Genomic DNA, 13,210 nt, shown 5'->3' on the forward strand with positions numbered 1-13,210 from the left:
GCAAAAAGGAACGGAGAATTCCATCACAGTATTAATGGGAACTTGATGGGAAGAAGGTGTGGAGGATTTGGTGCCTAAAGTCGTAGAAAAGGTCACGGGCCTACGAATTTAAGTGGAAGGACTCTGCTGCGTGGTAATGAAAGGAATTTTATTTGCCACAGACCCAATATTTAGGTGCGGGTTGTACAGTGTCTTTGTCTATGATACGTTGCAGGTCTCAGGGAAGGAAACAAGGTTCAGGTTTCCTGGGGAATGTCATCTACCTAACCAAATATTTAACTTCTGTGTGTGTGTGTGAATGCAGAGATCACATCTTATTAAGAGTCCACACCATTCCAGATGTTGCCCGTGACCTCTTCGTCCAATATTGCCCCCAGAATTTCAGCCACTGGCAAAGAATTCTGCAAAGGAAAGGAAGATACTTCGAGTGCAATCCATTTGTGGGCGTGTGTTTGCATGTGAGGCCCTGGAAACACTGGGGGGTGGGGAGCTGTAGGACAGACAGCAGGGAAGAGGTGGGAGAGTGGGGACGGCAGGCAGAAGAAGAGAAAAATATGTTTACATGATACAGTCGATGCTACAGTAATCAGAAATCCACGTTATTTGTTTGGCCTCCAACTTGTATTCCTATGGAATTAATAAGCAAACAGTCTGACATTAAGTGTTTGTTTGGCAGTGGAACCGATTTTGATTCGTGAAAAACATCAAAAGAGATTAAATCTGACATTACTCGTTTCCATACATGGTTGTGTTCAGTGGTTGCCGTTTTTGATGCGTTGATCTTAAAAATGTATTCCTGTGACTTCCACGTCAGGTGAGGAGCGTTTGAAGACATTGAATTCTTTCATCTTAAGGAGAGAGGATGGGGTTTTCCAGAAATATGAGAATGATAGTGGCATATGAGACATATTAGTTTGGCGAGCATGGGTGGCCCAGTTGAGCGGCCAACTTCAGCTCAGGTCATGATCTCACAGTTTGTGGTTCGAGCCCATGTTGGGCCCGCTGCTGTCAGTGTGGAGCCCACTTTGGATCCTCTGTGTCCCTCTCTCTCTGGCCCTCCCCTGCTCATGCTCTTTCTCTCAAAAATAAATAAAACTTAAAAAAAAAAGATATATTAGTTTTATTTTGTTTGCTGACAAGAGGGAGAAGTTGGGTTGATTAACGGAAGGTTTGGGAGACAGAGTCCAGCTTAGTATAAAGACAATCATGGATTTCTTTAAGAAATAATAAGTTCTTCAACACTAGGCATGTTCGTATACAAATTGGAGGGTCAGTTTTGGAGGGTTCTCAAAAAAAGGCACAAATAATTGAGGTGTGACACATGCCTTTTAGAGTCCATTCGAGACCAAAAATTCTATGAGCCAGATGTTCTTAGCGTCTTTGACGTTGGAGATTAAACTATACTCAGAATGATTTTAAATGTAAATTTTATAGTATGGTAATTATTTGAAAGTATGGAATAGATCTTTCTTCTCATTGCTCGCTTCTTTTCTACCGCAAGTTTCAGACACTCACAGGTCTGATTGACTCTCATTCGATAGATATTGATTCACAATTTCAATATATTTCCATATTAGGTCTGGTAAGATTATCACAAATACGTGTACGTTTTCTTTGGCGATATTTAAAAACTAAATGAAAACATCAGAGTTACGGTTGATGATCCTTTGCATGGCCGCCCATCACAATTTTTTCAGATGTTAGGTAAGTGCATTTTGTTAGCTACGAGGGTACATTAGCTCAGGGTTTATCACCATAGCTGCCCTGTGGACGGTGACAAGGACTCTCGCCCCGTCCAGCGCCACCAACTCCCACGAGGCACAGATCATTCTGAACGTCACACAAGAAAAGGAAAGATCGGGGCTGCTCACACCTGTGTTCAATTATAACTGGAAAGAAACGGAGGTAGATATGAATCAAAACTAGTCCTCAGACTGTTACACTTAACTTTGTACCAAATTACCATAGAATTAATAAAAGACAGATGTGATTATAAATGCGCTTCCCAGGAAGAAAGGAAAACCAACCAAGTTCTTAGATTTGTCAACCATGGAAAGATTACACCTATACGCACATATAAATTGTGTACGTATGTGTATACAATGAGATATATATTTTATATTAATTTGAATGCAACACATTCTCTGTAATTGCTGTATGCGGCGACTTGACTTCAAGAAGCTCTTTTTTTAAAAAAAAATCATATTACTAAAGTACACTTCGCAGAAAGCAGATAGGTACCAGCGTTTATCACCCGTATTAAAAAATATAAGACGCGCATCATCCAGGTTTTCCCAACCAAATGTGTCCAACTATAATGGGTGTTATTTTTTCCCGAAGTTTGTAAAGCTCACAAATGAGGGGACAGGCATCAGAATATGAAGTGATAACAAGCGAAACTCAATTTGCAGAGAAAAATGATGGGAAGAAAACCTGAGTCACGTGTGGATATGATCGATCGGGGCGGGGGGCATAGGCATGCACTAGCTCCTTCCTTCGTCGGCTCTGTGTCTTTTGCGTACTTGGTGCTGAAATGATGAGAAGCCCCTGCTCATTTCTGCACAGGAAGAAGTTTGATCTGTCTCACAATTTACTTGGAGGTTTAGTACATTATTATTTGTAGGTATCTATCAAGTACTTGTTTCAGAATCATTTCGGACTTGGAAGGATTGACTAATATCAAGTTGTACCTCGTTGAAAACGAAAATTAACACAGCATATTTTCAAGTTGCAAATCTGGATTCTTTTAATGGAGACTTTGAGGCACAGCGGACAGAAGATGCTCATATTTTTTTTTAATTTTTTTTTTTAACGTTTATTTATTTTTGAGACAGAGAGAGACAGAGCATGAATGGGGGAGGGTCACAGAGAGAAGGAGACACAGAATCTGAAACAGGCTCCAGGCTCTGAGCCGTCAGCACAGAGCCTGACGCGGGGCTCAAACCCACGGACCGTGAGATCGTGACCTGAGCCGAAGTCGGACGCTTAACCGACTGAGCCACCCAAGCGCCCCACGATGCTCATATTATAATACCTTCATTGTCTCTGCTTCCATAAACAGAAAACATGATTGCCATTGATTTTTTAAAGGATATTAGAAAATCCTGCACTGTTGGTTATAAGGAAACGCACGTGATTGGTGCTGAAGCGTGTAGTCTAATTAAAAAAATCGGTGGGCTTTTTGTCCTTATCAGTCTTATGAGCGTTTTTAGCGTAAGGAATTTTTAATAACAGTCGGCAGGATGTTGTGAATCAGCATATATTAGTGCTTGATCGATACAGCTTTGTGTACTTACATACAGGAAAGCCTAACTCCTCCAATTACAAAGTTTTAAATGATCCTAAAGCCTCTCGAGACTACATCAGGCTCACACCTTGCCCGTTTGTAGGGATCCCGTTCTAGGGCAGGTTCACGGGCTCGGGATTTGCTGCTGGTCATGGGCTCGCTTCACTGGCCATCAAATCCGAAATGTTATTCTGTCTTGAGAGCCAATGCATTTCCACAATAGGAGTCCATTTGACCACATGCTGGTGTTCTCCAGAAAGTCACTCGTATTTAAATCAGAGACACAAACCTCTTTCTTCAGTTTCTTGCCCCATCCCCCCTCCGCCGGCTGGCGGTATATTTTCCTTAGCATTCGTAATGTTAATTGGAGTTACATGTGTGCATTTGAATCTGAATGTACTTCCAGATGTGACTTTTGTAAGCAAGCTCTTTCAGACAGAAACCCCTTCATATTTCAAATGAAACTGCACCACACAAAGTACCTTCATTTAAAAAAAAAACACAAAAATTCCAAAGGACGCAGCCATTAGTATGATTAAACACAACATAAAAAATATAAAATTACATCTATATTCCGAATTAGGTCATCTGATTTTGATTCTTGCCTTTTTCTTATTTTCTACTTTAAACTTTGCAAAGGTCCTGGGGATGCGAGGTGAAAAAAATACATCTCTGTTACTTAAAAAAAAAAAAAAAAAAATCCGATCTCATTTGGCTTTGTAGAAAATTGAGGAAATTTTGTAGAAATCCTATAAAGTAAACGACGTATTGAAAATGATGTCAGCTGCCCAAACGTTAGTTTTATTTGTGCCCTTACCTAATAGTTTCGTTATTTTATAACGACGGCAGATAGGACACAAAGGGAAAGAACTTGCTTTTGTGCATCTCCCGGAGGCTAGCTGGAGAAGAAAACAGGACTGAGAGCGGCTGAGAGAGCTCAGTGTAAAAACGAAACGCAGAAGCAATTAAACCTCACTTCCTGCAAGGTCCTCGGGAAAGCACAGCGCTGTTTCCATGGTCATGTGGCCTCATCTGCTTTTCGTTCAGCAGGAATTGTCTTATCCTGTAAGTCAGGGAATCCTAAGTTTCTTCCACGGAATTAAATAAAAGCTCAGCCTTAGAGACAAAGGGCAGGCCGGTCTTTCAAAAAACATGCCTCCCTGTGTTGTGTGCTTAAACTATATGTATTCCCATTTGGTCTTCTCGGTTTTCTGCAAAACCAGGATAAATCATATCAAGAGGAGAGCATCTCGTGCTTAAAACCCAAAGAAGCCACGCCATGGAGAAAGGCTGGTCGTCCTCAAAGACACTGAGTGGGGGGAGAGGGATTCTTCAATGAGCCTTGCTGTGCCCCCTCCAAGAACACCCTGAGCTTAATTTTCAGCCATTTGTGTGGGGCTCATTTATATAACTCCGTGCCTGGTTCTACTTCACCGGCAAAGCCAGACACCAAAACAAGTAATTACCATAATTATTTTGGCCCGGGAGATGAAACCCTTTTGCAGAGGACACGTGTTATTTTGCACCGGGTTTTTCTTAGCCTTACGCATTTGAGTAAGATTCCTCTTCGGAACGTTTGCAGGCACCACGACGAATTCATGGTGGCGTGGGCCGATCATTTAACATGGTCTCATGTCTTTGTGACTCTTTTTCTTTCTTTCCTTTTTTTGTTTTTTGTTTGTCACCACCTTAGTTTTCGTGTCCTACTCTGGGAGATACAACCAATAACATGCATAATTTAATTTTCAGCATTTTAAAGCACGGAAGTGAATTTAGTTTCCCCCAGAGCATTTTATTAAGGAAATATCCTTCCAGCTAAGAAAAATCCGATATGAAATACAGAAATGAAACAAACGGGCGCGCACTGGTATATTTTATCACGTGGGGCTTATTTTGATCAGTCCATCAAACTGAGACCCCAAATTCTTCAGGTCCATATTTCACTGCAATTCCTGGTGGGGGGAGGTTCAGTCTAAATCTCCAGTGTTTAATGAGGTGTCTGTTTCATTCTTCCTAACTGAACTACTCGAAAAACCAAAGTGGTTAAACTTAATAATTTTATTAGACCGTAATAGTTATTTTATTAACATTTTTCTCCAAGGATTTTTCTGGCTGATTATGAGTACTTTGCAATTTCAGACAGTATGATGGATGCTACTTTTCTATGACAAGAATTTTAACAGCCCGTCTTCAGAGCTCAATGCACACCCAATTATGCGTCTGAGCTAGTAACCTTGAATTTATGTTGCCATGGCGACAAACTGGTCATGCATTATGGATTATCATTGAAATTCTACACCCTACCTAGCATAATGAGAGTTGGGGACTTAATCAAATCAGCCATTCTGTGTGACACAAAGCAAAGAACCAGCCCTTATTGTCCCACGCCGAGGAAGGAAGCGGGCCTGATGGGGAGTCAGCTGCAGACAGCCAGTCTGATAGATGGCCCTTATATACATTTGTGAACATATAGACAGATGGTCCTCAATGCCTGGAATTGCCAGCCTAGGCAGCAGCTGTTCGGATAACCTCTGCCGTCTCACCTTGTTGTCATGGAACATTGAGCAGAGACTGAGTGTGTAGATACATTGACAGTCTGACTGAATTTACACCGCATGGCATCTCTCTTTTATCATAAGACGGCTAGCCTGGGATGAATGCGGAGCGAGGCCAGAGGAGATGGGTGGGGGTGGGAGGGTGCCGGGGAGGGGAGGGTGGCCCAGAGCGCACTTTGGAAAAGCAGCCCCTGGAACCGGAACGTCTCCTATCTCCGTTTCACAAGAAGAGAGACAGACAGCAATAGCGGGGTGATCTCTGCCTCGGAGAAATCCGGTTGGCTGCTTTTTCGAGGCCCAGAGATCCTAGACAGGACCGAGCCATCCTTGCGTGGAGCTCAAGCTGCCTCTGTCCCAGAAGTAATCAGTGTCTTTGTTATCCCTTTGCCCGTTACAGAGACAAAATACCAGCTACGTCAGGTCAAAGGAGCAGGTTGAATGTCAGGGCAGCAATGACCAGAGAGAGAAGATCTCTCGTTTGGCTCTCTTCTCTCTCTTCACAACACATGGTGAGTCTGAATTAGTAGTTCCTGCTTCGGTGTAAGCTTCACAAAAATGGACTTGTTCAGTGATCTTTTTTTTTTTTTTTTCTTTTCTTTTCAAGAAATTATTGCGCTAATGTGATGGCTTAGGGAGGCCCGTGATTCAACAGAGTATCAAGCTTCTTAAGTCTCAGGGTCCGTGCGAAATGTTTCTCAACCAAAGGGTGAAGACTTATAATTGTGTTTTCATTACACACTCCCCGTCCCTCTCAGGCCACCACAGCCCATGATCATTGATAAGGCTGACTTATTAATGACCCTACAAACACTATGCCTTTATTGGAGTATTACCCATTGGCAAACATTCTACCCATTTCTTCCTTTCATCTGAAATGTTCTTTTTGCTTGATTTTGTTATTCCTTTTCTTATTTTCCCTCACCTTCTCAACCTCAACACTTGAAACTGCCTGAGCCGTTTGATTTGGAAGACTTCCGTGTGCACGGAGGAAGGCCTTTTGTAAATATTTCATAAGGCTCTGGGTGTCTCGCCTGATCCGGCGGACCTCCATGACTGCAGGGTAAGCAGAAGTGTCTTATCAATGAAACATGCTTTGACCCAATAGATTATGATGGCTCCAAAAAAGCCATGACCCAATAGATTATGATGGCTCCAAAAAAGCCATGACCCTTTCTTACGTTAATGTTTAGCAGACTATGAAGTATTTCAGTAAGGTCTGGGAGACAGGGGAGTCTCCAAAGCCAGCACTAGCCGTATCTGTGGCCAAGAAGAAGGTTGCTTTTTAGAAGGCTTGAAATTGGGTCAATATTACATATTTAAAAGCTTCCTGGGATCTATTATTGACACTCAAGGAATATAGATGCATAGAAAAAATTTTAACAATTGACAGATACCTTTTTGTTATTTCCCCAGTGCTGTTATAGGCTATCCATAAATAAATAAAAGACCTAAAATATAAATTTGTATGTAAGAATATGGAAATTGTCATTAGAACACGGACGTTATATTAACTGTCATAAAATAATGAAACACCTGAATGAAAAATGCAGGCGTGGAAACCTGCAGCTACCTTAAATATATTTGTAGCATCTGTTTTATATGAATATCTTGGTTTAGGGTGGGGGAGTTGTTTGTTTCAAATGGATGAAAAACAGGATCCATTTGAATTCTGTGTCTTTGTGGTTATGCATAAGCAGCAGCTTTAAATATATTATCACCACAACTCTTTTACTTGGTTTCTCATTTTTTTTCTGTGAAATAGCACTCAATGAGTAATTTTATTTGTTCCATAAGAGTGTCACACATAAGCATACTGAGAACATCCATCCAAATAATACTGCCAGCTCTAAGTATGTATTTTAAATTTTTGACAACATGAAGAAAACCTGGTGTATTTTTCCCATCAATTCTTTAAAAGCATTCATGTATAAAGATGCCCTAGGCAGATATATCTTTTACTTAAAATGTCATAATTAAAAGTAACATTATTTTCTCGAAAAATGATCACGAAAGTGTAATCTTAGCTATAAGAAAGTTTTTGTAAATAAAAGCATTTCTCATATTTTGTGAAAAGTTATCGTATTTTCAAAGCCTTTTTTGTAAGTTTCCAATATATATGAAGCCCCTAAATATAATAAATTAGATATATAATAAATGTAAAAGTAATTTAAAAGGATGAATTTCTAGCAGAGCCCGGACTCACGGACCAGGTGGTGCCCAGCACCCGACACTTAAAATCAAAAGCGTATTGTCAGTTGCTAAGGTTTAACCATGGAAATCTGACAATCAATTCGCTCCAAAGAGCCTCTTTACCAACCTAATAGTGCCTTATGAGGCCACATCTTTCAACCAATTCTACTGAATGGTCTAATAAGAATCATCTAACTAAATTTTCTTTAGTTTATTTAAAGTCACTTTCAAATTAGTTATCATTAGAAAACGTTTGCAATACACAAACCTGCAGACAAATACATACACACACGTATGCATTTATATGTATTTACATACTCGTGTAGTTCCTTTTTTGTGTGTGATTTCACCATCTCATACATTTAGACCTCTTTGACCATCTCTGCTGTTAAACAGATTAGCAGAAGCTACATGTGTGTTATAGTAAGTGTATGTTTTGTTTACATTTAGTAACATGCATTAAAAGGATGAAAGTTACAGGGCGCCTGGGTGGCTCAGTCGGACGTGTGTCAGACCCTTGGTTTCAGCTCAGGTCATGATCTCGCTGTTCGGGGGTTCGAGCCCCGAGTCGGGCTCTGTGCTGACAGCATGGAGCCTGCTTGGCATTCTCTCTCTTTCCCTCTCATTCTGCCCCTCCCCTGCTTGCACACACACACACTCTCTCAAAAGAAACAAACAAACAAAAAACATTGAAAAGAAAAAAGTATGCAAGTTGGACATGTCATGGCCCAAAGGAAAAGACTCCCTAAGAGAGAATGTAGAAAAGGTGTTTGCTTGTTCCCAGGTGAGGTAGGATCTGGGATGGGCGCTGGGGAATGTGAAAGTCCTGTCTCGTGATCTGGCCGTGAAACTGGGGAAGAGAAACCCTTTCTGGTGCCAGCACGCACGACCCCCCGAGCTTGTTCTCCAAAGTGACCCTCACTGGGAGAGGAATCGGACACCTGCCCACTGATCCCAACTGGTCCACGAGTCAGAATATTTACCATATGCCACACGTCAACACGTATGACTGTTGCACATACATTTTCAGAGTTCAAACCATTATCATGTGCCTTTTCCTTCACTGCCTGTCCTCTGTCCTGCTCGTATTACCTGTTTGTGCAGTGTTTGGATCAGTTGCCTCTGTCCCAAAGTTGTTATATCCTCGGTCATAAACCAGACAATGTAGTTTCACAATCATGTGAGTTTCGGGGTGATTTTGTCCCGGTTCTTCGTGAAAAATGCGATTGAACACCGCTGGCTTGTGTCGTGGCCACCAGCGGGCTTGGTGAACCAATGGCTGCCTTGCTGAAAATGAAGGTCAGGCCAAACATCCAAGTCCAACAGGCTGTTCCCTCCTTCAGAGTTCCCCAAGCGTCACACTCAGCCTCAAGACCGGAGGAAGCTGCTTCTACCGGGGTGTGGCCTCTTCAGAGAGAAGTCAACGCCCTTCCAGAATCGCCGGGAAGGGGAGGAGACTGTCCACACTTCATCTGCTCAAATCAGACTTGCCTTGCTTTGCACATCGCCTTGTCTCCTTCCTGCTGGGTCACAGACTCCTCTGGCCAAACGTCTCAGTCCCCTGCAGTCGCTAAGGGAAACGTGAGATGTTATATGGAAACACCTCCACTTGACACACCCCCACACAGAGCTGGGGCCACACTGGAGGCTGTGAAGGGTGAGCCTAGGCTAGGCACGTAGGCTCCCATCGCTTTCTTTTTCTTATTTTTGTGTATTTATTTATTTGTTCATTTATTTATTTATTTATTTATCTATCTATTTATTTAGCTATTTTTGAGAGAGACGGAGCATGAGCAAGGGAGGGGCAGAGAGAGAGAGAGAACGACCCAGAATCTGAAGCAGGCTCCATGCGGTCAGCACAGAGCCCAACGCGGGGCTCGAACTCCAGGACCGCGAGATCACGACCTGAGCCAAAGTTGGAAGCTTAACCGACTGAGCCACCCAGGCGCCCTCTCTATTGCTTTCTTGTTCCACGGAAATGCCCTGCATCGGCCACGAGCTGGCCAAGCAGAGACAACACAGGTGATCCCAGCAGCTCGGGGACGCAAAGGCGGCCGGATGTCGCAAAGGGGCCACGTTCCCTGGGAAGATGCCCCACGTGGTGAAATACTGCTCCGGGGTTACCCCCACTACATCCTCCCACCCTCCTTTCTACACAGTCAGCCAGTGGAGGGTGCACACCCCTGAAGGTTCTTGGTTAGGATGTGGAGACACCAGGGTTTGAGACACTAGCTTTCAAATATTTTTTATGGCACAGGGCATTTTATTTTCAAGTCCAGTTCTAAGAAATTTGGTCGTAGAACAGACTGCAGGACAGCAAGCCTGGTAGGAGGAGGGTCATGGCTTCACCTTCACTAGGTCAGCCTGCCCCACGTTCCCCAAGCTCCGGTACTGATGTGAGGGATGGTTACCATGAGGAGCAAAATGTGAAAAACCCCTGGGTTAGCAGAAAGCTTACGGGGTATGAAGTCAGAGGACATCCGAGGGAGACGTGTGTCACCACATCCTGTGGGCTCTCAGACAGGTGTCTCCAAGTCTCCACCCCCAACTCTGCAGGCTTGGGGAATAAAGCCCTTGTTGTCATGTCCTTCTTGAGCAACAGAAAGCCCACACTTCCAAGAGCACCTGTAGAGCACGGACCAAAAGATGAGACGGACAGACAATGTGGCCCGGTTTCTGGCAACCTGCTTAGGAAAAGTAAGTGTGACGTTAATATCGGAGAGATGGGAGATCTTCTCCAGGAGGTTTTAGAAGTAGAAAATAAATCACAAGGGCTATGTGTGACATAGAACCTGTCTTCATGAAACACAACCTCCACTGATCATCTGCCTCACGCACCAACTGAAATTTCCACAAGTTGTATGAAAAATATATTTGGAAATTTTCTTAAGTCACTATTTTGTGCCAAAGTAGAGATTAAACCATAGAATACGTTTTCGTTCACTTATTTATGAATCTCATTTGGTCCATATCAATCAGCCTGATTGAAACATTATTGCCCAAGTGACTAAAAACAACTTGTCAAGTGAATTGAATTAGGAAATTGATCTTTTAGGGCCCATTTTCTTTTCCTCCCCCTTAACGTCCTTTCCAGGTTGTGGCCTTCCCGACACTTTGCAGTGCGTCTCCGTCCCTTGTTTCTGAATTTAACTCTGGGAGCTTCCATTTTTCGATTCTATTAAGACAAGCTGGTGCTTAAAAACATGTATATTTTTTTCATCTTATAATTTTTAACTCTAACAACAGCCAGATGATCACAACTGTAAAAACTGCATAAGAGACGCCGTTGGGTTTCTAAAAAGTTTTTATGATGACGATACGAGTTTCACTACTGCAGGGGTAGTGAGTCAAGAGAGAATGGAGCTAGGCGCAGGGAGAGGAACAGACATAACGTGCTGAGCCAGAATGACTTCTATCTTGCAAATAAATGTTTATGGTTAAATCAATACATTATCTTAAACTTTAAAAAAAGTACTACGATTTACATTAGTACATTACTTGCACTTATTAAACATGGGCAAGGTGTCAAGAACACATTGATTGTCTCCTTCCAAACCTATAAATCGACTTTAATTTGTAAATGAAGTCAGAGCAGAAGTGTCTGTGAGTTCAACTTTCTCTCTGCCGAGTAGATTTGGGTTTGCTGAGAACACAGTTCAGCGTCCGTGGAGAAGAAATTTTCCAGGTAACGAGAGAGGTCCAGACTCTGTTGAGTCACCTCTCCCCACTGGAGCTTGATAGAAGAAACCAGACCATCCTGAAGGCTGACTCCAGCCGTCTGGTTGTGCTTCTCACGATTGCAGAACAGCCACGTGATCAGTGTCCTTCGATTGTCCTTGCTACGGTTGGACTGAATGAACAGCTATTAGTTAAGAAGTGAGGGAAAGTTCTGCGATTTTCCTGAGCCATGGCCCAGTCAGCCTAGGGCCATTCACACCACAGTTCAGCCACTTGGGCTTTTAACAATACTCTTTATCAAAAGGGTGGCCATATGTTGCCTTTTCCCCCAGGTAGCCCTGGTTTATTTCTGTTGATCCACTGTAACTAGTAATAATACACCCTTTCACCCTGCAAGGACGTTGAATCAGATAAATGTTGCAGCCAACTTACTCATAGACACTACATATGGTGTATGATCTATATTACTACCTTGAGTCAAGACACAAAATACAGCAAATCTGTAAATAAGTGTATCGATAGCTATTACATAACAGCTTTCCTAACTGAATTTAAATGATCATTTATTACCACGGAAACCATTTTAGTATTCTTTCCCAGGGCTCCTAGACATAGCATGTGTCTCCCAACACTTTTCCAATGAAGTAGAAACAGGCTTCTGTCTTCCACAACCTCAGCGACGATGAGTCTTCTGGGTCGCACAACTCTGAACTCCATTCTCCAGGGCTGGTCCCCACGAGGCAGGGGGGTGCTGCCTGCCATGCTACCCCCCCATGCTACAGTGTTCAGCTGTCCTCTCCCTGTGGCCCAACTTCTGCTTGTCTTTGTGTTCTCTGAAATCTTGTACAGGTGTGTTCTCTCTCTCTCTCTCTTGCTCTCTCTCTCTCTCTCTCTCTCTCCCGAGTCCTGGAGCAGAAATCTTGATGCTATGAGCTACACTCCACAGACAGAAAGAATGAGTAGGAAGGACAGTAGAAACAGGACATGGCTGCACAAATTTGAAGGGAGCAGCACTTTTTTAAGTAGAGTTGCACCCTGATTTCTTCATGCTATGAAAGGAATCCATTCTTCTTTAAATAAAGCCATGCCAGATAATGATTGAGGGCACACATATTAGCCTGATGTTAACCCAATGTCATATAATTCTTTCACTGTCAAATATAACCTGAGTTTGTAAGATATAAAGAAAGAGAGAGAGAGAGAGAGCAAGAATGATGGAGGGAGGAAGGAAGGAAGGAATGAAGGAAGGAATGAAGGAAGGAAGGAAGGAAGGAAATCTAGTTACTGTCCCTTTCCCCTGTCAACTAAATGCTTGATTTGGAAATGATAAACAAATACAATTTCAGTTTTATTTTAAGCTAATTAAACAAAAGAATATTTGGGTTCTACAGCATACTTCTTATCCTTGATTCCCATCAAGCCATGTGTGACCATCATTATTTCAGCTCTGAGAAGAGCTAAGACCCTCTGACATGGCAGGGGTACAACCTAGAGAAGAAAA

Source organism: Panthera tigris, chromosome A3 (genome assembly GCF_018350195.1).
Source record: "Panthera tigris isolate Pti1 chromosome A3, P.tigris_Pti1_mat1.1, whole genome shotgun sequence".
Classification (NCBI taxonomy): Eukaryota; Metazoa; Chordata; class Mammalia; order Carnivora; family Felidae; genus Panthera; species Panthera tigris.